The sequence below is a fragment of the Antechinus flavipes genome, chromosome 3 (genome assembly GCF_016432865.1).
Source record: "Antechinus flavipes isolate AdamAnt ecotype Samford, QLD, Australia chromosome 3, AdamAnt_v2, whole genome shotgun sequence".
NCBI classification, from domain to species: domain Eukaryota; kingdom Metazoa; phylum Chordata; class Mammalia; order Dasyuromorphia; family Dasyuridae; genus Antechinus; species Antechinus flavipes.
Window position 1 is genome coordinate 455,519,212 of NC_067400.1, and position 25,216 is coordinate 455,544,427.

The window sequence follows — 25,216 nt, forward strand, 5'->3', positions numbered from 1 at the left end:
TATCATAAATTTGGTTTTTAGGTTTTTGAAAGATAATTCGTGACTAAAATGTCCCTCAAGTCTTATCCCCAAAGGGACTTACATACAAAGCTCAAATAATTAATATATAACTTCAGGGATTTGGAGGTAGGAGATTGTTTTAGTTTACATTGTTTTCTCAAAGATCTATTTCTTAAAATGGACATTCTTATAAGCAAATAAAGAGATAGTACTTGGGAACTACAATTTCTAAAGAGCTAAATAGCATACATCTTTATTCTTTAACTTTCTCATTTCCAGATAGAGGCCAGTGGCCATAGGATAGAATTTACAACCTTCTTTCCATCCTCATTTTTAATCCCTATGTAAACTTCTAGTACTTTGGTGGTTTTATATATATATAAGCAGAATTTGTCAGTAGCATAGTGGTAAAATCTGAATTGCTCTGGCAGCATATTTCTTATGAATTATTTGAAATGTGATCCTATTGATTTCCAATTATATATTTTAAAATATGTTATAATGCAGTATGGTCTTAAGGCCAATTTGGTGGTACCTTTAAGCTTTCTTATATCATATGTACATGATATTTAATACATGTTGTAAAATCACTCATTTCATAATGCAGGGCATTATTTGAGGACATTATTAAATATCTTCTAGAGTATCCTACATAAATGTTACTCAATAGAATAGAATAGAATTCAGAAAAAATAGGTATAAAATAAGGATAGGCCATGGTACCAGACTTTAAAGGGCAGACAGTCTGGTTGAGAAAATGAGATATTCTCTCTCTCATATTCTCTCTCTCTCTCTCTCTCTCTCTCTCTCTCTCTCTCTCTCTCTCTTTCTCTTTCTCTTTCTCTCTCTCTTTCTCTCTCTCTTTCTCTCTCTCTCTCTCTCTCTCTCTCTTTTTTCCTCTCTTTCTCTATATATATAAGTGATGAAATAACAATGAAAGGATGAGGAGAGGGAGTAAACATTTAATTGAGTACTTAATATGTTCTAGGCACTGAGCAAATATTATCTCATTTGATCCTTATAACAATCCCAGAAGGTAGGTGCTCTTATGATTGCCATTTTACAGATGAGGAAACTGAGGCAGAGAGATCTCCAAGTTACTTGCCTAGGATAACACAACTGGTAAGCATCCAAGGTGAGATTTGAACTTGGGTCTTCCTGATCACAGGTACAGTGTTCTGTGGTTGTGGTTGTTGCTGCTGTTGTTTAGTCATTTCAGTGGGATCTGACTCTTTGTCACCCCATTTGAGATTTTCTTGGCAGAATTATTGCAGTGGCTTGCCAATTACTTCTCCAGCTTACTTTACAGTTGAGGAAACTGAGGCAGACAGGTTAAGTGATTTGTCCAGGTCACACAGTAAGTGTTGAAGTCAGATCTGAACTCAGGTTGCTATGAAAAGGGAATTAACAGTTTGGTACCTGAAATAGAGGCATATATATGAAAAAGAATATGATATATTTGGGAAGGAAATGGAGGGGGGCTGATGAACTAAAGTCCAAGTTGGTTTTAGGAAGTCATGGTAAGAAAAACTGAATGGGTAGAAGGGACCTAATTATGGTTACTGAATACTAAGCAGTAAGTACTTGGGAGACACTAACATGGAAATGGTCTGAAGATTAGAAAGATTAGAAGTTTGAATTATAGAAGGAAAAAAAATCTTTATATGGGGAAGCTAGTTAGAAAGCTAATATCACAATTTAGGCATAAAGTATTAAAAACTTGTACTAGGGGGACAGCCATTGGAATAAAGAGAAAGGGTTTTGACAAAAGGCATTTGGAAGGAAAACTCAACAGAACCTGTTGATGGACTGAACAGGAAAGATAAAGGTGAAGAATGAATTAAAGATGACCGTGGTTTGGAGTCCAAATGACAGAGAAATGGTGGAGCCATGATCAGTAACAGGGAAGTCTGGAGGGCAGTTCCCTCATTATAATAAGGCTGGAGCCATCTATTTGGAATGTACCTATTTTTATGTTGTCTCCCCGAGAGTGGTATAGGGCTTAAAAAGCCAACTCTGAAATCAAGAACATCAAAGTCCAAGTGTCACCTTTGAAACACAGCAGCTGTTTCCCAGGCAAGTCGATTAAACTCCCAGTGGTTTAGACACGTCTCTAAATTTCCTACAAGACTCTGGCTCTCTGCTGATAAAAGGACCTGTGAAAAATCACAGCTCCAACCTTGTTTGAGCTCCTTTCTGAGAAAGTGACCTTCAAGGCGCCAACTATTCTGACCCTTCCTTGGTTGTTGGTCTTTGGTACACAGTAAGCACTTAATATATGTTGGTTGATTATTGATGATAACAGAACCATAGATCTGTGTAATTGAAAGCAGGCTGAGAGTTTATCTGGCCCCTTCCTTTAATTTTACAGATGAAGAAATCAAGTGTCCAGGTGTCTACCAGTGAAACTTATCAAAGATTAATTTAAGGAACTTAATACAGACAATTATTTATGTTTTTTATTTGGAAATGTATACCATATGTTTAAGATTGACAGTGATACCAATGTAATGGTCAAGGAGAAGGCGAGACTAGCACAAAGTTGTTATAAAAGAAAAGTTGCTTTAGATGGAGATAAAACACTGAAACTTGCTAGTCAATATTTGTTGCTCTCTTCATAAATTATTTCCTTAACTTAATATTAATGATAACTAGAATTTTATAGTTAGAATTTATATAATATTTTAAAGTCTACAAAGTACTTTATGTATGTTACCACTGTGATCCTTACAACAGCCCTGTGAAATAGGTCTTATTAATTCCATTTTATAGATGAAGAAACTAGCTGTGATAGAGGTAAACTGGCTTGCCCAGGGTCTCAGAGTTCTGAAGTGTCAGAATTTAGAATCTGACTCTATGCACTGTACTGCACTGCACCACTTAACTGCCTTATCTTAATGGCTCTGAACTTTACTAAGATATAATAATCTGATTTCTTGTAGAAGAACAGGATAGGTTTAGCCATAATATGATCCATGAGTGGAAGAGATTTAAAAAAAAATAGATAGTAACAATATTCTCTGTGATTTAAGTCTGCTAGAAACAATTTTTATTTATATTATGTTTCCAAAGTACTTCTGGATAAGTCCTAACTAGTACAGTTCCCCATATCCTCAATATGACTCTGTCTTCAAAATGATATGAGATAGTCATCTAGGGGAAGGGATAGAAGTAAGGAGGGGAAGGGATAGAGGTAAGGAGGGGAAAATTTGGAACAAAAGGTTTTGCAAAGATCAATGTGGAAAGATTATCCATGCATATGTTTTGTAAATAAAAAGTTATAATAAAATAAGTTAAAAAAAAGAAAATGATATGAGGTAACATTTATAGGAATCTTGAAAAAGGAAAAGATACTATTGTCAGGATCCAAGATGATCCATCTCTTTTTATTATTTTTATTACTTTACTAATTTATTTTATTAATAATAAATTTATAACTGCTAAATGTTTACTATTTGCTGTTACTATTTTTAGTATTATTACTTTTTTAAAACTAAATTACATATTTTACTCAATTTTACTAAATAGTAATTTACTATTATTTTTTACTATTACCTGTTTTCCAGAACCAAGGTCCCACAATCAAACTGTGCTCTGAGCTTGGAATAACAATCCTTGGTCCTCTCCTTCTGGATGATCCCAGAAAAATCCCAGAACTGATAATTCCTGAGCTTGAGGTCCAGACATCATGCCCCAATGAATGGAATTTTTATCTCCAGACAAACTTGCCTCCTTGTTGCACCTGTGCCTCATTACTGTTGCTACACTACACTGTCTGATTCTTTCTCTAGACATAGAGATATAAGTCAAGGTTTAGCCCCATTGCATTGGGTCTCCTTCTAAAGGAAGCCCTGATACATGTCTCACATTTTTCTCTCCCAATGTAATAAAGAAAGCCTTTTGCTTTTAATCTGTGTGAACTCTTTGGTATTTTTGGAATTAAAAGGTGATTGCAAAACCTTTGTGACTCTTTGGTCATTTATTACAAGGGTTGATATTATGCTAAAATAAATTTCAGAATAGCTATGATATAATTTTATTATAGGAAAGGGAAGGGAATAAATATTTATGTGGCATCTACTATGTGCAAAGTATTTTTACAAATATCTCAATTAATCATCACAACATCTCTTTGAGGCAGATGTTGTTATTACTGTCATTTTATTGCTGAGGAAACTAGGCAAGGAAACAGCTAATAAATATCTGAGAGTAGATTCAAACTCAGGCCTCCAAGTTCAGTACTCTTATCTACCAACTACTAGCAGCTTTATCATCCAAAAGAATAAAGAGAATGCTATTCAAGTTAAGGAAAGCTATGGATATAGCTAGTTTAGTAATTGGAAGGTAATTCCAAAGAATAGCAATAGCAGCACAGGATGGAGAGAATATGAGAAAAAGCCTCTGACAGGAGAAATGTGAACTGATCCCTTTTGCTATTACAATATTTAATACTTATGTTACCCCTTCATAATGTGTATTATTTTATAGTTATATTTGTATATTTACTTAAAGTCTTATAAAGAGTTCTTATTCTTCTTCATAACTAATCAGATAAATCAACAAAATTCTTCCCATTGTACAGATGAGAAAATTATGACCCTAAGAGAGGAGGACGGTAGACTCCAGCATCTATATTCAAAGAAAGTTAACTTTAACGTTGTCTGCTTTGTCCACATCAAGTGACTAACACTCATTAGAAGATTCAATCATAATCATTCATAAATCATCCATTATCAGGGACGCATTGGACTAGGCACAGAGTTTGTGTTCACCTGTTCACAGTAACAATCATTCGGTTAACAAATATTTAATCAGCAGGTACCAGGGCCAGACAATGTGCTAAGGCTGAGGAGAAAAAGAAAAGGCAGTCCTCATTCTTGAGGAATTCTTAGTCTAATGGGGAAGACAATATGCAAACAACTATGTAATAATGAGCTATATATACAGTATAAATAAGAAATTATCCCCAGAGAGAAGACACTAGAATTTAAAGGGATCAGGAAAAGCTTCTTATAGAAAGTGGGATTTTAGTTGGGATTTGAGGGAAGCTGGGAGTCAGAAACATATTAAGGGTAGGTAAGATGCTACAAGAGACTCTATTAATTAAAAAGAAACACTAAAAATGAGGAAGGCTTAGAGAACTTGCCTTCTTTAAGAATCCTGGCATCTGAGTTAATTCAACTGCCAAGCTATAGCAGAGTATCATCATGGTAACCAGATGGCCACTGTGACCAACTGAGTGGGACCAGAAATAAGGGAAGGCTTTGAAGGGGGGGAGGGATATAGAGCTATCCCTGGATATACAGAGAGGCCCTCCAAATTGATAATTTTAATCTATAACAACCCTGAAAAATGACTATATAATCTTGGTTTGAAGTCCTTCAAGAAGAGGGACAAACTGATGCAATCAGTGAGTCAGCAACAATTTACTGAGTCCATACAGTCAGACAATATGTTGTGTGTCAGTCATGTTAACAAAGGTGATAGCTCTATTAGCTGAAAACTCTTCCCTAGAACTTTTAACTGATGGCCTTAAGGTGACCCTCTAGGACCCCACAGATCAAGTTTTACCCAAGAGTGCTCAATATATTTTAGAATAGCTATTATACCCCTAATTAATTCTTTTCTTTTTCATGTTATAATTTCTTTAAATGATGACCATGTGGCATAGTTTCAAGTCCCCTCATGAGAGGCTAATTTATCTTCTTCTGAATTCAATCCAATTTGTGAATATTCCTTCTTGCTTATCAATGTCCCAAGTACTTATAATTGGACACAATTCTCCTGACTAGGACAGAATCCAACCCTTGCATTATCATCTTCCTCACTCTGGACACCATAGTTCTATTTGACTACAAGATCTGTTTTGACTCATGGAGCTTATAGTCCACTATAAAATCCCCAGGTCTTTTTTAATATGCATTTCTGGAATATCTTCTGAATTCTATCCTTATATTATAGATATTCTAAATTTCATCATCTCCAATGGTGAAAAGGCTTTTTAAATATAACTCTTTACAGATCTTTTCCACTTTTCTTCTGTTTGTTTTTTACTGTTATGCTTAAATGACACTGAGATGACCTATTAAAAGTTGTCTGGTCATTTCTTCAAACTAAGTTTATTTTCTACTGCATTTCTACCTTGTTTTCTTTTGTTGGATTTTTTGAGATGATTCTGCTCATAATTTCCAATCATACTTTACAAAATTTTACAAATGAGATTATATTCTTACCTGGTGTTGCATTTGACTACAACATCTTTACATCTGACAAATAAATAAAATGCTTACTAAAGCTCTTGTAGAATCTTTTTGCTCTCTTTGCTGTGACAAAGAATTTATATAGGTTTTTTTCTATATGTACTTTTGTCAGTGTCTGTATACTTTTGCCTAACAGAACCATTTAATTTAAAGCCATAGCCTTAAAATGTTTTTTATCCTCTCTTTTGCTTTTTGCTCTAATAAGTTGATGGTCTGTACACTGAAAGCTAAAATTCAGAAATGACTCCCACCTCAGTAACAAGTTGTTTCCTATCTTTTTTTTCCTTATAAATGTATTTATTTTTAATAGACCTTGCTTTATGAATTGTTTTGGGAGAGAAAAATCAGAGCAGAAGGGAAAAACTATGGTAGAGATAAAAAAACAGAAAAAACAAGTGAACATGGCATATGTTGATTTATATTCAATCTCCTTAGTTCTTTATCTGGATGCAGATGATCTTTTCTGTCTAAAACCTAGTGAGAACCAAGTTTTTCATAGTTGGTCATCACACATTCTTGCTGTTATTATGTACCATGTATTCCTCATATTGCTTGTTTCACTCAGCATCAGTTCATGTAAATCTTTCCAGGCCTTTCTAAAATCAGCTTGTTCATCATTTTTTATAGAGCATAATATTCCATTTCCTTCATATATCACAACTTATTCAGTCATTCCCCAATTAATGGACATCTTACTCATTTCCCAATTCTTTGCTACCATGAAAAGAGCTGCCACAAACATTTTTGCATACATGGGTCCTTTTCCCTCCTTTATGATTTTTTTGGGATACAGACCTAGTGATGGCACTGCTGGATCAAAGACTATGCACAGTTTTATAGCTCTTTGGGCATAATTCCAGATTGCTCTCCAAAATGGTTGTATCAGTTCACAATTCCACCAACAATGTGTCAATGTCCCAGTTTTCCCTAATCCCTTCCAACATTTATCATTACCTTTTCCTATCATCTTAGTCAATCTGACAGGTGTGAGGTGGTACTTCAGAGTTGTTTTAATTTGCATTATTCTAATCAATAATGATTTAGAGCATTTTTCATATAATTATAGATGGCTTTAATTTCATCATCTGAAAATTATCTAGTCATATCCTTTGACCATTTATTAACTAGAGAATGATGTTCTCTCTTGAAATATGACCAAATTAATTTTTTGTGTGGTGGCATTCAGTTTTCATCATGTCTCGTGTCTATAAGCTTTTCTTCCTAAAAAAAAATATTTTAAAAATAAAGTTGAAATTTGTGTAGTTTACAAGTCTTTGAATTTTAAAAATTTTTATTTTTGATCTATATTTCCCAATAAATTTCTCATCATCCTCATTCTAGAGTTAGAAAACCTATAACTCTTGGAAGAAAAACTACAGAAGATTCAGTGGGGCTCAGAAGGCTTTGTATATAGATCCAGTGATAGATTCGATGCTTATCTGATGACCAACCTAGTTACATTTAAATAAATTTAATTCTAGACTGGCTAAAGATTAGTCTCGGTTAAAGCCATACAACTAGCAAGTGATAGACTCTGGACCATATATAATCCCTATCCCTTAATTCTATGCAGCATTCTTACCATGATATAATATTGTTAAAGAAAATAATAAGAAGGCAGATACTAGTTCACATTCCAAAGGAGCACAGTGACTCAAATACAGAAACTGTGGCCATTAAGTCTTTTTAAAAATTTTAATTTAATTTTTTAGACTGGGTCTCCTTTCTCTTCAAAGATGGAAGGGCAGTACCCTATTCACATTCTGATCAGCTCAGAAGATTTGACCTGCTGTGCTTCTGACTTGAATTGATTTGCTCTTCTTAGGCAACCTAGAGAATGATCCCAACTGCCCTGGTCCTCAGGACTCTCTCTGTTGTTACTACTAGAAATAATGCAAACACCCAATCAACAGCTCTTAAACTCCTGAATTCAAGCAATCCACTAGTCTCAACATCCCCAGTAGCCAGGACTGTGGGCGTTCAACTGTATACGTGTCTCATTCAGTCATTTTAATCAAGCTCATCATGTGAATGTTTTTTGAACAGTTCCTTTTTCTCCATGAGTGAAGGAAGCTGTGATGATGATAACCCAAGCCCAGTTAAGGGAAAATGAAGTCATCAAATTTGTAATGATGTCTATGAAATGTTAAAAGACCCAATTCACAGTTTAATGTGTGCTATAATAAAAGGAAAGGAGTACACAAATGATGCCAACTGGTCCCTCCTGAAGACAGCCATTTCAGAGCAGTTCCATTAAGGAAATACTGGGTAGGCTGCAGCCCAGAGCAAGAAACACATTATGGAATATAAAATACTGTGCCTCTCAGGGCAAATGAAAACAAAGGCTGAGGGCATCCCCAACAAAAATCACATACCAACAATGATCCATTCCATTCAAAGGATTAGGTCTCAACTATAATACGATTATTCACTAATAATCATAAACAATACACCTGCTAATATGATATGGTTCCATGCTCATACTCTTGTAGAATATTTCTCTTTAGTCAATTTATAACGTGCTTCCCCTTCCCCCTAGATTATTTCTTCATTGATATAAAATTATGTCTGATAGAGGCATTAAATGTGTTTTGAATAATTTTAGATGGGTTCTGATGATCCAATGTACTAAAATGGATTGGAGATAGGGCAGTGGTTGGGGAAGTGTCCAATCTCTATATCTATTTATAGAAGATCAGCCCTTTGGGAAAAGGGGCTCTATAATGGTGATCTTCCTGCCCAGGTAATGTAGAAACAAAAGAAAGCAACTGTGTATTCATTTTCCTGTTTTAAGTTGCAAATCCGATGTGCTCAGCTGTGTGTGTGTGTGTATGTGTGCAATTATATCTCATTAAATCCATGAAATTAATCAGGTGGTGACTGTTATAAAAATAATTAGAAAAGAATAAAACCAACCTCCTCAGCCCCACCTTTTAATTTAACTGCTGGTGATATCAGTAACTACTTGGAGGCCTGTCACTACATTAAACTAAACACTGACTAATGGAAATACATTGAGGTTCTTCCAAATTAATTTGAAGAGAGCTTTTGTCTTTTTGCCTAACTCACGCTGGTGGTGTCATGGAAATCCTGGGACAGTCCCTGCAGCTGATGCTGAGGAAAAGAGTGGGGGAAAGAGAACACTGGTTGGTCCCTAACAATTAACTACGACATTAAAAGTTGAGCCAGTCCATTAATTATTTGTAAAAAGGAGAGAATGACACTGGCATATATGCCCTTCTTCCCTAGTGGTGTTTCTGGATTAAAAATTTCTCTACTTATTCAGATGAATAGTTGAAAAAGACCACCCTTAAAACACTAAATTCTACAAGGCAGACTATAATAGAGAAGGAACTATATCATATTTAATATAACAACTAATAATTGCTAGCATTTCTGCAGCACTCTAAAATTTGCAAAGTGCTTTACATATGTCAAGTTATCTAACCTTTACTACCAACTTGTGAGGTCGGTGCTATTATATCTCAGTTTTACAGATAGGAAACTGGAGCTGAACAAGGACAAGTGACTTATGAGTCATACATCTAATAAATGACTGAGGCAGGATTCAAACCTAGGTGATCTTGAATTTTGATCTAGCACTCTATCTACTGTGCCATTTGTCTGCTTAGTGAATTTATTTTAAATACTCTATTTTTTTTTTTTTTTTGGTTTGTTTGTTTTTGCTAAGATTTGGGATTAAATGACTTCCTCAGGGTCACATGGCTAGTACATGTTAACTGTCTAAATCCAGATTTGAACTCAGGTTCTCCTGACTGCACCATCCAGTTGCCCTTAGTGAATTTATTTTAAATTATCAGTTTTTTAGCCTGTGGTGTAGGCCAGCTCTGACTTAAGTCAGACTGGTAGTTCAGATTTGGGATTGGAACAAAATGAGACAATTAAGAAAAGGAAGTTTATTTAACAACAGCATGGAAAGGACATTCAGCAAGGATCCAACACTGATTCAGTAGGGAGCAGCTAAACAGCTACTATGCTTCTACATTGGACCTGGTCCAACAGTGGTCACAAAGTGGTGGTTTTTTTTTTAACTAAATATTTTGTGCAGATATTTGTTTTGAGGATGTGTTTCTTTTTTAAAAATTATAACTTTTTATTGACAGAACATATGCATGGGTAATTTTTTACAACATTATCCCTTGTACTCACTTCTGTTCCAACTTTTCCCTTCCCTCCCTCCACCTCCTCCCCTAGATGACAGGCAGTCTTATACACGTTAAATATGTTATAGTATATCTTAGATACAATATATGTTTGCAGAACCAAACAGTTCTCTTGTTGCACAGGGAGAATTGGATTCAGAAAGTAAAAATAACCTAGGAAGAAAAACAAAAATGCAAGTACTACATTCATTTAGTGGTCACAAAGTGAATACAGCCTGAAGGAGGAACTCCTGACTTCTTGTGTACTGATCACCAGGAAGTTATATTAAGGGTTGAAACCTTAGTCTTTGGGATGAATTAAATTCAGTTTCAAAATCTTCTAGCTTTAGAAAAAGCTAGAAAAGTCCATGCCAAAAGAACCCCAGTAGGCATTGTTCCTCCTGCAGCCTATTTTCCTTGAAATGGAAAATGAATGCATGACTGACTAAATGAAAAAAAAAATCACTTAAAAAATATATTCTGTATACTTAACCCTGTGATCAGTGCCTTTAAGGAGTTTCTATTGTAATAAGAGTGGCACAGTAAAAAAAAAATGCATATATATATATACACACACATATATAAATCATTATTATATACTATACATAACATAAAATATAATATGTAGTATAGTACATAAATATTATATACACATTGGTACAATATAAATGAATTGTAATGAGGAAAAAGTGTTTTGGGTTGAGAAGCAACAAGAATAATGAGTGGAACCATTAGGGAGTTGACTGACATATCTTTTCCAGTAATAAGGAAAACATTGATTTGATGATGAATTCTGGAGAGGAAAAGAGATAGGGAATATGGCAAGGACTAGCAGTTTACTCTAAAGAGTGAAGAGGCAGGCAGGGCAGATGGCAAGAAGATTAATGTTGTGAAACATGAAGTATGGCTGGGGCTTGTTGAATGTAGTGATAAATGTATGACTAAGACACTCACTAAGGACAGGAGAGGACAGGAGGAAGGAAGGAAAGGAGATCCTAGGAAAAGGATTCCAGAGCTCAACACTTAAGTACCTTAGAAGGGAAAATCATTCACTATTTCTCCCTCCCTGCTTCCTTCCCTCCCTCCCTCCTTCCTTCCCTCATTCCCTCTCTCTCCTTTTTTTCCTTCCTTCCTTCCTGCCTTCCTTCCTTCCTTTCTTCTTTTCTTCCTTCCTTCCTTCCTTCTTTCCTTCCTTCCTTCTTTCCTTCCTTCCTTCTTTTCCTCTCTTTCCCTCTCTTTCCTTTTCTACTTCCTTCTCTCTTTCCTCCTTTCCTTCCCTCTTGTTTATGCCTTTATACTTCATAACTCTACCCTCCAGATGGAAGGGATCTACTAAGAGTAAAGATTTCTCCATTACAGCAATCCTCAAACCTATTTCCTTTAGTTTTTGTAATGCCAAAGGAATAGCCATATCAGGAACCCACAGTTTCTTCTCAACAAATTTTGCATGACCTACTTTTTCAAGCTATGGAGGAAAGAAGTTTCAAGATTTTCCTATTTTTTAAACCCTTAGTTAAAAAATGGGCTACTAAATCAGCTACATGACTTCAGGGAAGTAATTAGACAGCTGCAGAAATTCATTTGCTACATGAAGATAATGCCGTCTGTGAGTGGAGAACAACCTCCTTTGCTCATGAAAACTTCCAGGTAAATAACCAAGGATAGTTCCTTTATTTGGCAAGAGTTCTAAACACCTACACACTCATGTAAAGGCAATTACTTAAAATGTGTTCAGGGTGTTAAAGTAATGAAGAACATCATCATTTATCTCTGAGCTAACGAACATAGCATCTATGGCTGGAAGGGACTCTTTCTAATCCAATCCAATTCAAATTTTGTATATAAGGAAACTGAGGCTCAAGAAAAAGAAGTGGTTTGTCCAAGACTATATAGATAATAAGTATCTAAGTTGGGATTTGAATTCATCTGGCTCTTTTCACTTTATCACACTGTATTTCCCACAGAATGGGGACACCTCAAAGCTGAGTTCTGCTTTACTAAATACTTTTTTGGGAATCTGAATCAATAAATAATAAATATGGTGGGAACTTGTAGTTTCAACATCGCTCATTTAATTTTGTGACTATCAACAGAATGATCTTAGAATATTTCTATTTCCATTTTCAGATTTTCATCAAGTACAATGTCAATATATGCAGAGATGATTCTCTTAAAGATTTTACAGATATTATAAAGTAAGCACATGGAAACATGGTTATTGTTGCCTGATTGATTATCGCCTTTTTTGCCTTAATATTGTCAATGATCTTTTCCATTTGAAGGGAGTCTTTCATTCTTTGAACTATATTGAGAAGTGTTCTCCTGAGTACCTTTCAAGTTATATCACCATTTGGTTAGGTCTACTTGCTCTTCCCAAGTTCTTTTTTTTAGGGGGGAATGATATTGCCAGCATACTAAGAACTGAAGTGCTAGAGTCAAAATGTGTTGGTTCTACTGTTACTGATGATGCATATTGATGATGCTATAGAAACAATAGCAAAAACAGCTCCCTTTCCCATTTCTTGAGTCATCTATAAATGCTCTCAGGATGATCTGTTTCAGTAGGGTTTCATACCAAGATTTCCATAGGTTTACTTTCTCCTGTAATTATTATTATTATTATTTTTTGCTGTCTTGTGAGGCGAGTATGTTTAAACTCTCTTATTATTCTCCTTCATAATATTCTTACAATTCTAATGTAATTCTAATTCCAATTTTTTTAGTTTTGCTCTTGGCATCATGTTTCTCTGCTTGGCTGAGGTAATTTTTGTATTTATTTGGCCTCTCCATTGTACTAATTGTTTTATGTTGGTAAAAATTCTCTAAATAAGATGAAAATAAAATATTTGTCTGACCTCTCATTGGGCTGATTGTTTTATATTGCTTAAAATTCTCTAAGGAAAAATGATAATAAAAATCACCTTCCTTGCCTTTATCTATTTATCATTTTCAGAGCTAACAACTCACTTTAAAAGCTTTGTTGGAACAAATGACATAATTTCTTTTCATATTTGCCATTGGAGATAGTGAAAAGGGTACTAGAATGGTATTCATAGGATTTGGGTTTTAGTACTGGCCATGTCACTAGTTTGATATGTAATCTTGCTCAAGTCACAAATTTTCTGGATGTCAATTCCTATTTGTAAAATGGGAAGATCAAAGTATATGGCATATAAGATCTTTTTGGGAGTTAAATTTAGGATCCTATGACCTTCCAATTTGGCATGCATTTGCACACTGATTAAATCAGTCAAAGACCTGAATTCACACAAATAACTGATGCTGAAAGAACTCCTATATTTGTTTTTATTTTCTTCAAGTACAGCCTTCAAGTACACTTATTAGTTGAGCAAATCATTTTTAAATAGCATTTTATTTTTTAATCCTAGCTTCCTGTCAAGAAAATTTTTAGCATTCATTTTACTAAGATTTTGAATTCCAAATTTTTCTCCTTCCCTTTTCTCTCTTCCTGTTTCTCTTTCAAAAATGATAGGCAGTTTGATATAGTTTATACATGTGCTATCATATAAGACATATTTTCACATTAGTCACAGTTGTGAAAGAAGAAACAGATCAAAATTTAAAAAACCACGAGAATAATTACAGTGAAAAAATATACTTTTATCTGCATTCAGAGTCCATCACTTTTTTATCTGGATGTAGATGCCATTTTCCTTCTTTTGTTGAGAAGAACTGAGTCAATCATAGTTCACCATCAATGTTGTTGATATTATATACAATATTTTCCTGCTTCTGCTCATTTCACTTTGTATGTTTGTATACCTTTCCAAGTTTTTTGAAATCTGACTGCTGATCATTTCTTATTGTACAATAGTATTCCATAACATTCATATACTACAGCTTGTTCAGCCATTCTTTATTTGATGGGCATCCCCTTCACTTTCTAATATTTTGCCCCCATGAGAAAAATATTTTTGTGTCTGTAGATATTTTTCCCTTTTTCATGATCTCTCTGGATACAGACCTAGTAGCTGTATTGCTAGATAATTCCTGTATTTGTACAATTCATTTTTTATTTGATAAGACATGGTCAATTTCAATTTCAAATTCACTTTCTAAGTCTTCAGGTATTTGTGATCAAATCATCATCATTATAATTTATATAGTGCTTTAAGATTTGCAAAGCACTTTACAAATACTATTTGTATTTGACCTTCAAAGAATCCTGAGATGAGGGTACTATTATTATTCTCATCTTACAAATGAGGAAACGTAGGCAAATAAATATTATTTATTGAATCCAGGGTCTCAGAACTAGTGTCTGAAGCAGAATATAACTCAGTTATTCCTGACTCCAGCTCTAGTATTCTATCATGCTACCCAGTTGTATGAGGCTTCTGATAATCTGCTTTTGGTTCCTTTCATCTTTTAATTTCAAATTGAAATTTCTAACATCTCTCATTATTACCTATCCCATTTATCTACTTTCATAAAAGTCCTATTCACTCTTGTTCTAACTTCTTCCCTTTCTCACATCTTTGGCCTTTGGGCAATAATGTCAACAAAGCCCTGTTTTATACTTATATATTCTCCATTCCTTTTAGGGTAGCGAGGTAGTACAGTGAATAGAGTGCAGGGCTTGGAATCAGGAAGTACAGAGATCTCAGACACTTACTAATTAAGTGAATCTGGACAAGTCACTTACCCCTGTTTACCTCAGTTTTCTTTTTTATCATTATTCATTTATTTTAGTTTTTAAATAATATCCTCTTATTTTCAAAATATATGCAGTTAGTTTTCAGCATTCATCTTTGCAAAAAGCTTCAGATTTTTCTCCTTCCCTTCTCCCCAACCCCTACCCTAAACAAGTAATTCAACATGTTAAATATGTGCAATTCTTCTATAAAAATTTCTACATTTATCATGCAGCAGAAGAAAAATCTGATCAAAAAGGAAAAAATGAGGAGGAAAACAAGCAAACAACAACAAAAAGATTAAAATATTATGTTGTGATCCACATTCAGTCCCTCAGTCCTCTTTCTGGATTTTGCCTCAGTTTTCTCATCTGAAAAATGAGCTGGAGTAGGAAACTACTCCAGTATCTTTGCCAAGAAAACCCAAAATGAGTCACAAGATGTCAGATAAGTGACTTAACAGCAACAACCTTTTATTTCTTTTATCTGTGGATATCTCAAAAGCACTTACCTCAAATACTGAGTTATCACCATTACCTCTTGCCCCCATCTGCTATTTCTCCTTCTACTCCCTACTATTACAGGAGACAGTCACAGATCTATAATCTACTTCAAATTCATGATGTATGCAGTCAGGTTCTGATGAATGTGAATAATAAATACCCAGAAGTGGTCTACATATTCAAATATAGCATACTTCAAATTTATAATTTTATAAAATATGCAATTGGTTGTAGTCCAATGGAAATACATAATATTAATTGAGGCTAATCCGGATCAGGGAACTAGATATAAAGTTAAGAAAAAAAACCTCATGTTTATTGTGTCCTCTCCAGGAAATACCAGAACGAGTCTGGTCAAGTTTAACAGAGTTCATGGATAAGACTTTTTTGTTGGCATGGTTAGATGGAAGAAGTTATAAATATCCCCACTGATTTTCTATTGAAAATGACTAAGTGAGTTATGACATTTGAGGAGGTCTGAAATATGGTTCACCTGGGCCATGATGTTGCCACTGGTTTTTAAAAGGACTTTTTAAAAGACACACTAAATGTGAGAGACCAGAGTTAGGAGACAGAGAGACTGAAGAGAGTCAGAATCAACTCTCAACTTCATCACATTTCTAGCTTCTGGTCTTCCTTTTTGCTCCTGTCACACAGGTAATTCAGGCCTGCATCACCTCTTACCTAGACAAGCGTAATAGCTTCCCACCTAGTCTTCCTTGCCTCTATTTCTCCCTTCAAGCAACTGCTAAAACAATCTTCTTAATTCATAGATCAGACACCACCCAAAAACCTTCAATGGTTCCCATTGCCTACAAAGATAAAATGCATCCATTTCCCCCCCTAAATCTAAGGTCCTTCAGCATTTTACTCAAATCTTTTAAGTCTTATTCCAGTCCTATACTCTCCTTTCCATAACTCTTTGCTCAACTGATATGGGACTCTCTTTTCCTTGCTTAAAACTGGTTGCTTAATGTTCTGAGTTTGCATTAAGGAGTTAGTGAGAATTGCAGAGAAGAAAGTTGTTTTCTGGCTTCCAGTTTCAAGAGAGAATTCATACTTTCCCATACTATCCTTAGGTTACTGAAAGGAAAAAAGATTCCGGGAACCTGATATGATCAAAATTTCATACTTTTCTGTACTATGCTTAGGTTACTGAAAGGAAAAAAGATTCTGGGAAGGACTTGATATGATCAAAATTTCAGCTCCTCTACAGTGATTACCCTTCAGGTTTTTGAAAGGAGAAAGTCTCTGGGAAGAAGCTGACTCATATGACTGAAGTGCCAGCTCCTCTTTATGGTAACTTCTTCCCAGAGTCACTCTCTTCTTTCAGGCACCTGAAGAGTGTCTGGAAGGGCATAATTTCTCTCTTGAAGCCTCAAGCCAAAAGACCAAGATGCTATACTTAAATGCTTAATTACAGTCACACTAGACTTAATTATTTCCTAACCCTTTTCTGTTCCTTTCATGCATTTATACACGATAGGCTGTATCAATATGAGCATCTCTTTATTTGTGTATTGATTATTTATCTTTTCAATGATATGGTTCCTTTGTCAGTATAGTAGAGAATTTAAAACCAGTTCAGGACAAGGTCCTTTCTAATGATTCATTGACTAATTTCCAGCCTAAATGGTGATTACCCCCAGCCAAAACTTCTAAAGCCATAGTTCCAAATCAAGGGAAAAATATTGACTTGAATAACATATCAAATTACAAAAATATAGGGTTTTTATTGGACTGGTGGTGTCTGACATGGTATTCTGCTACTATAGCAAAATTCACATGGCTTTGGAATTTAAATGGACCAAGTTTTCCCAATCATCTAAGATAAATAAAGGGCACTTGAAGAATTTCATTTTTGGTGAGGTAGATTATGTAGGCTCCTGACATGGAAGGTGAAATCTTGCTCTGTATGCAAGCTCTCTCTTCTTGTTACTGCTTCTATTTGTAGTCTCACAGACAGAATGTGTTTTACAAGTACATCCTTGCAGGTATACTGCCAGTGGCTATGAACATTTTTGTCCTGATTTTTTTTTTAAGGCAACACAAAAACAACCTACAACAACACAGGCATAAATCTGAGAGGGTTTTTTTTCAAAGTGTAACTCTGTTCCAGGTTTAATTATGTGTAATATAGGTCAAGGTATTTTAAATGGTTCCCATGATGGTTCCCTTGAACAACTTTGTATGTCTTGCATGAGTAAATTTCCCTATTACTGGAAAAAAAGTAGAAGCTGAAAGTAAAAGAGAAATAAGCCCTTCTGCCCTCTATCTAAATGCCTATGAATAATTTTTAGGGAAATAATTTTGGTTTCCCCAGATAAAGTTGAAGGGCAGTACAGGGTGTTGCTGAGTCTGCACCTAATGCTCTTATGCCCTGGGAACAAGTCTTCTCTTTTGAGTCCTTGGGAATAAAATTTGTCTCTTTCCATCCGTGAGTGAAATAGACTTGAGGTTTAGAGGGCCAACAGCTGAGATGTTTCTTAAAAACAGTGAGTGATAGCAATTCTAATGAAAAACCTATTCAGTGGGGACACTAAGTCCAAACTCCCAAAGTGTGAGTAGGCTTTCCAAAAAATCCTTTCCATTTTTCAAATCAGAGCATAACTTTCCCCCCATATGACCTGAAAGCTAATAAGAATATTTCACACATTCCTTTTCCCTGTAGAAGTTCTGTAGCAGGGCCTTCGATTAGATTATAAGCTCAACCTGGCTACCTGTGACAACAGCTGAGCTCTTGGAAGGAAGGGGAAAAGTGATGAGAACCTAAAAGACCATCATTCTCTATCCCTTCTTTTTTATTTTAGTTTTGTATTTTATTTATTTATATTATTATTTTATACTTATTTTAACATTTAATTTTCATTTAGGTGACTGAATGACATAGATTTTATATATGTGTGTGTGTGTATGTGTGTATACACTGGTATATAATTGCTGTTGTTCAGTCACTACTGACTCTTCAAGATCCCACAATTCTTACTGTTCATGGGGTTTTCTTGGCAAAGATGCTGGAGTCATGTGCCATTCCTTTCTCTAATGGATGAAGGCAAACAGAAGTTAAATGACTTGCCCAGCATCATACAACTAGTGTCGGAGGCTGGATTTGAGCTCTGTTCTTCCTGATTCCAAGGCCAAAGTTCTATCCCTTGAGACACTTAGTAGCTTGCATTGAGATATATGACACACACATGCATACATACGTATGTATAATATGCATTCAATTTTCATGTCATTTTTATTTTTAATGATTAATTTTTCCTTCTCTGTAGCCAGAATATTTTGAATATGTAATATATAAATGTAATATAAAGCGAATAAAAAATAGAAGTTATTTTCCAGTTTCCTGGAATTCGGCAGTGAATTCCACCATCTCTAGGGAGCTTTTCCTAGTTTCTCCACACTCTAATCTCTTAGAGTTTGGCAAACAACAGATAAATCCAGTTCCCTCCTGCTTTTACATGGCTTGGGAGCCTTTAAGAATGGTTTTTGCATTTCTAAATAGTTTTGTTTTATTTAAAAAGGTAAAAATTTTTAGCTCAGAGGCTGTACAAATATATTTGGTCAAAAGGCTTAGTTTGCATACCCCTATCCTAGAGCACCCACTGTTTGGGACATGATCATATTCCCTTTCATATTGTTTTCCATGTACCTTGTCTCTCTTCAATGAGACTATAATATCAGGAATTATTAAGTTTCTGTTGTATAGAAGGCAGCGCACTAGGTGCAAAGGATACAAAGTTAGAAAACAAAACAGTTCCTGCCCTCAGGGAGCTAAGTCTACTGCTAGTGAGGGAAAAGGATAAGGATACAACATGGATACAGATAAATAAATATAAGGTCATTTGAAGGAAGGAATATTAACAAAGATATTAGGGCTAGGATCAAGGGAACACTTCATGAGGAAGTGATAATTTAGATGAGCTATGAAATAAGATAAAAATTCTGAGAAGCTGAAATGAGGAGCTATACCCAGCAAATTTTGTTTCAGAATCAACTAACTGGAAATGCAACTTCAAATCATTTAGGGATGAGGAAGAAGGTGGTAAAAACCATAGAATACTGTGAAGTGATTTCTATGGATACTGGTGGAAACAGAGAAGGATGGAACCATCACAGAAAGGAATTTACTTGACCTATGGTTACCGGGGAGAAGTTGCCCCTATTGGCTAAATTCCAATTTAAATTAGTCAATAACCATTTGTTAAAGCGTATATACTATGTGCCAGGCACTGTGCGAAGTACTGGAGACATAGAAAGATGAGGGCTGTCCCTGCTCTCTGGAAGTTTAGAATTTAATGGGGAAGATAATATACAAATATACAAACACACAGAGCAGACTATGTTATAGGATAAATAGCAAATAATTAACAGAGGGAAAGCTGTAGAATTAGAAGGCACTGGGGAAGGCTTCTAGTAAAAGCTGGAATTTTAATTGAGACTTACAGGAAGACAGTAAATAGAGCTGAGAAGATAGAGCATATCAGATATGAAACACAGCCAGAGAAAATGCCCAGGTCTGAGAGATGGGATGTCTCAATCAGGGAGACGTGTCACTGGACAGAAAAGTACATGTTGGGGTAGTAAGGTGTAAGAAGACCAGAGAGGTAGAAAATAGAAAATTATGAAGGGCTTTGAATGCCAAGCAGAGGATTTTGTACATGATCCTGGGGAAATGAGGAAGCCATTGGAGTTTATTGAGTAGGGAATAACATGATCAGATTTATATTTTAGGAAAATCACTAGTAGTTGAATGGAAGATGGGATTGGAGTGGGGAGAAATTTGAGGAAGGCAGATCTGCCAGCTTGCTACTATAATAATCCAGGTATGAGATGCTGAGGATCTGTACTGAAATGGTCAAAAGAGAGACGGGGCCATATTGATGGGCCTTGGCAAAAGCTTGAATCGGAGGGATGAGAGATAGTGAGGATTCCAGGATGTCTCTAAGTTGTGAGCCTGAGGGATTGGGAGAATGGTGTTGACCTCTACAGTGATTGGGAAGGTAGAAGGTAGGGAAGTTCTGCAGAAGTTATTAAGTTCTATTTTGGACATACTGAGTTTAACATGCCATCCAGTTTAAGACACCCAGAAGGTAGTTGGAGATGCAAGATTAGAAGTCGGCACAGAGTTTGGGGCAGGAAAAGTAAATTTGAAAATCATTGATAAAGAGAGCTAATGAAATACACAAGAACTGATGAAATCGCCAAGTGATGTAACATAGAGGGACAAGAGAAAATGATCCGGGACAGAACAGTGAGGGACACCTATGATTAGATGGAATGATCTGGAAGAGGATCTAGTAAAGAAGACAGAGAAGGGGAAAATGGGTAGTAGAGAGGAGGAGACTCAGGAGAAAGTGGTATTCCAAAAACCTAGAGAGAAGAGAGTATCAAGTTGGAAAGTAAAAAAAGTTTGCAGAGAGCATTCTTCCTAATCAGAGAATGAAGATAGAGAAAAGTTCATTGAATTTGGTAAAATAGAGAGCGCTAGTGACTTTAGAAACAGCAGTTTGGTGGAATGATAAGGTCAGAAGCCAGGCTGTAAGAGGTTAAGAAGAAAGTGGAGGTACCTATTTTTAGGAGGAACTAAGCTATAAAGGGCTGAAAAGATATAGGACAATACGAGAGAATGGGAGGAACAAGCAATAATAATTATTGCTAACTAAATACTATACTTAGTTGTTTATATACTTCTGAATAACTGAAAGTGCTCCCCTCTTAAATTTGATATCTTGAGGCAAAACTTCAGTTACAATCTCTTTTTTATAGCTCTGATTCTAGGCATGGAAACAATTTGTTCAAAAATTCATGGAGGAAGGAAATGGAATGTCAAGTTCAGAGAGGATCTGGTAGCTCATCCTTACTGGAACATAGAAGACATGCAATGGAACAATAAGAGATAAATCTAGAAAGATAAATTACAGTTAGACTATACTGGAAATTAAATGCTAAATAGAAAAGTTTGCCTTTTATTCTATAGGCAATAGGGAGCTACTCTCTGTTTTTGAACTGGGGAATGTCAAAGTAAAATCGTCTCAAGACAATTCCTTTGGTATCTGTGTGAATGATGACGTAACAGAAAGAGTGTAGAAATAGGAAGACTAATTAGGAGGCTATTACTAGATCCTAAGCACATCATAATGAAGGACTAAGCTAGAATAGTAGCTAGATAAAGTGAGAAGAGGATATGTTAAAACCTAGAATGGAGAGCTCTTTGATGAATGTAGAGAGGGAGGAGTAGAGGTTGCTGCCAGTGTTAAGAACTGTAATTTCTCTTGTGGGGAGTAATGATGCTTCAGATTTCTCCTGCATCCTTCACAGGGCTTAGCAAAGTAACAGGCACAGAGCAGGGATATCTATCTATATCTGGAATATATGTAGTTATTTGCCTTTTGTTTTCTTCATTAAAATGTGAGTTCCTTGAGGGTAGGACCATGTCTTTTACCTTTCTTTGTATCTCTAGGACTTAGCACAGTGCCTGATACATAGTATGTGCTTAATAAATGTTTGTTAACGGCCTCAAAAAGTATCTATATTGAATGAATTGAAAACACATTGGACAAATTAATTGTTTCTGGGTGGTACCCACTATAGTATTAGTTATCAATATGAAATGAAATGATAATTGTTAAAATAGTTCTTCTGATTTCCAATTTTTGAGAGAAATGATCATTTCTTTCTCACAAGTTTTTTTTTCTCTACTGTCCTATTTCCTTGTCCAATCTCTCTAGGACCAGACTGATGGAAGATAGGATTAACACTCTCCTCATTTTGTATATTGGTACTTCACCTAATCAGATCAGACTCCTGATATAAGGCAAAACTTCCAGCCCCTTGCATTCTGTTCAGGCTTAGATGAGGACATAGATTCTTTGTTTAGATTGCCCAAAGATTGGGGTAATTTATAAGTAAATGAGATAATCAATGTTCACTAGAATAGGTCCATTTTCTCACTGTAATATTCATTCTGTTATTATTTGTTAACCAATCAGAGTTGACTGCTACTCTCTGGAATAGCCACTTTTCCAAAACCATATAAGCCATGAGCCTATTACCATGATTGTCTTTGGAATTCGAGAGTACTACTGCCTCTTTTGTTAAAATACTAGCATTATTAATGAAATGACTAATTACCCAGAAATTATATCTTTGGAACTTTTTAAATGTCACATTCCTAGATACTTTGTTACACTACTATGTTCTAACTTCATAAAGTCAGTGAGATAGTGGTTTTTAATATTTTACGAAGTCTTTGCTGCAAAGTGCTAGGCCTTCTGATTGCTTTTTTGCTGCAAACTTTCTTCCTCTGTGTGTTCATAATGGCACAGATTTTCCTCTTTTGTAGATGTGAATAAACTCTCTAGCCATTATCAGGGTAGCATATATGTGTGGGTGGTAACCCAGAAACCAGCCCCTCTGGGAAGTGTGGACTAGCTAAAGAAGGAACTCTAGCCAGCTATTCTAAATTAGTGTCCTCCCACACTATCCTTTCCTCTAAGAGAAAACTAGTTTAATTCAGAAGAGTCTGGGGAAGCTGAATGGCTAGGTACCAGGGCCACGGTAGAGATAGCATTTATAGTTAAAACAAAGTTTTAAAGTTTGCAAAACCCTTGATGAATATTATCTTGTTTTATTTTCTCAACCACTCAGAGAGGTAGGTGCTATTATAATCCCCACTTTGCAAATGAGGAAACTGAGGCAGAAAGAATAAAGTGACTTGCTCAAGGTCATACAATTATAAGTAGGTAAGTGTTTGACCCTGGATTTGTAGTCAGCTCTTCATGACTCCACGTCCAGCTTTCCATTTACTGAACCACTTATCTAATACCCCTAAAGTATCCATGGCTGTAACTGAAAAATTTGATCGTCTTTTCAGTGATATTGGAAAAAATATATACAATTCCCTCTTACTCCTCCATCCTCCTCATCTGCACAATCTTAATCTATAATTGTGGATGATTCCTGTGATCTAGTAGTGCAATTAAATCTCTAAGAAGTTGAAGGCAGATTTCTTAATTGCTCTTTTCTTCCTCTGTATTATCTCTTCCTTTTTTGATAGCTCCCTTCTACCATATTTTCACATCCTCTCCTTTCTTCTATTTTACTAGTTTCCTTTTCCTCTATGACTATGCCTTTGATTTAAGGGCATGGAGGGTAGTGGATGATCACCAGAGACCATGCCCTAAAGGAACTTTTAAAAATTTATTTTATTTATTAGATATGCATTATTTATTCATTAAGTTTATTTATCATTCATTTATTTATTCATATATTCATTCATTCATTCATTTATTTGTTTGTTTTTTAAATATTTATTATGAACCAGGCACTGTGCTAAGCACCAGGGATACAAAAAAAGGCAAAAGACAGTCCCTAACCTCAAAGAGACAACGTGCAAATAAGTTATAGATACATATGTCTATATCCATGTCTATGACAAATAGGAAACAAATAACAAGAGGAAGGCAATGGAATTAAGAGGGGTTGGGAAAGGCTTCCTATAGAAGAAGGGGTATTGTTCATTCCTGATCTCAAGCCAGTCTGATTTATACTCTTTCTTTTTCAAATCTATGGCAATTCTAGCATCTAGCACTATGCTAATACTGGAGCTTTTAATTGCTGGAGGCAACTGTTACAGTGGTTAGAATATTGGGTCTGGAGTCAGGAAGACCTAAGCTCAAATATGGCCTCAGATACTTAGTTGTGTGATTCTGGGCAAGTCACTTAATCTCTGTTTGCCTAAATTCCTTCACTTGTAAAATGGGGACAACTGTGTTTCCTTTACATATTATTGTGAGAATGAAATGAGATAATTTGCAAAGCATTTATCACAGTCCTGCCACATAGGCCACTACTACATAATTGTTTGTTTGCTTTACTTTCCCTTCTCCTACTTCTTGGAATTGTTGTGAAAATCAAATGAGATGATATTTATAAAGTGCTTTACAAAACTTTAAGTACTACATAAATGCTATCTATTATGTTATTTAAATTATTTTTCATGCTTTTTAAAAGGAATAGAGCTATTCCTGTCCTGCTAAAGTAGGCCATTGTTATTATTTTAATTATAAGTAAACACACAGATATTGATCTGATGTTGTCTAGCTCTTACTTCCCATTATGTTGCTAGGCTCTATTACTCAATTGTACACTTGCAGTTTTCTCTTTCTGATTTATATATCCTATTGAGCAGCAAAGTGTAGTGGAAAGAAGACTTAATTTGGAGTTAGGATACCAGGTGTGAGTCCTGGTTCCAGTATTTACTAATTCTGTGACAATGCATAAAGGCAGATAAATGGGGAACAGATAGAGCTCTGGGCCTGAAGTCAGGAATTCAAGTCCAACCTCAGTCTCTGATTAGCTGTGTAACCCGGAGCAAGTCACTTAATGCTATTTGCTTCAGTTACTATGTGTAAGCCATAGGGTATTACATCTATAAAAATGTGTAAAATGAGTTGAATAATGGCAAACTACTCCAGTATTTTGCCAAGGAAACCCTAAATGGTGTCATGAAGAGTTGGACACAACTGAAACAAACAGACAATGCGTAAGTAAAAATGAAAGTTTACATCTGCATAGTTTTATGATTCACAAAATATTTTATATACATTTATTTCATTTTATTTCATACA

The 25,216-nt window shown here is 35.3% G+C and overlaps 1 protein-coding gene and 1 long non-coding RNA gene across 3 annotated transcripts in view; one reads left to right on the top strand and one right to left on the bottom strand.

Annotated features, from left to right (window-relative positions):
• Nucleotides 1-3,958, top strand: part of LOC127554713 (uncharacterized) — a 31,976-nt gene extending 28,018 nt beyond the window's left edge. Inside the window, exon 2 of the long non-coding RNA XR_007952054.1 lies at nucleotides 3,567-3,958. This is a non-coding gene — a long non-coding RNA (uncharacterized LOC127554713). The remainder of the gene's footprint in view (nucleotides 1-3,566) is intronic.
• MTUS2 (microtubule associated scaffold protein 2) overlaps nucleotides 1-25,216 on the bottom strand; it is a 451,993-nt gene that overhangs the window by 143,083 nt on the left and 283,694 nt on the right. The gene's annotated exons all lie outside the window — the stretch shown is intronic.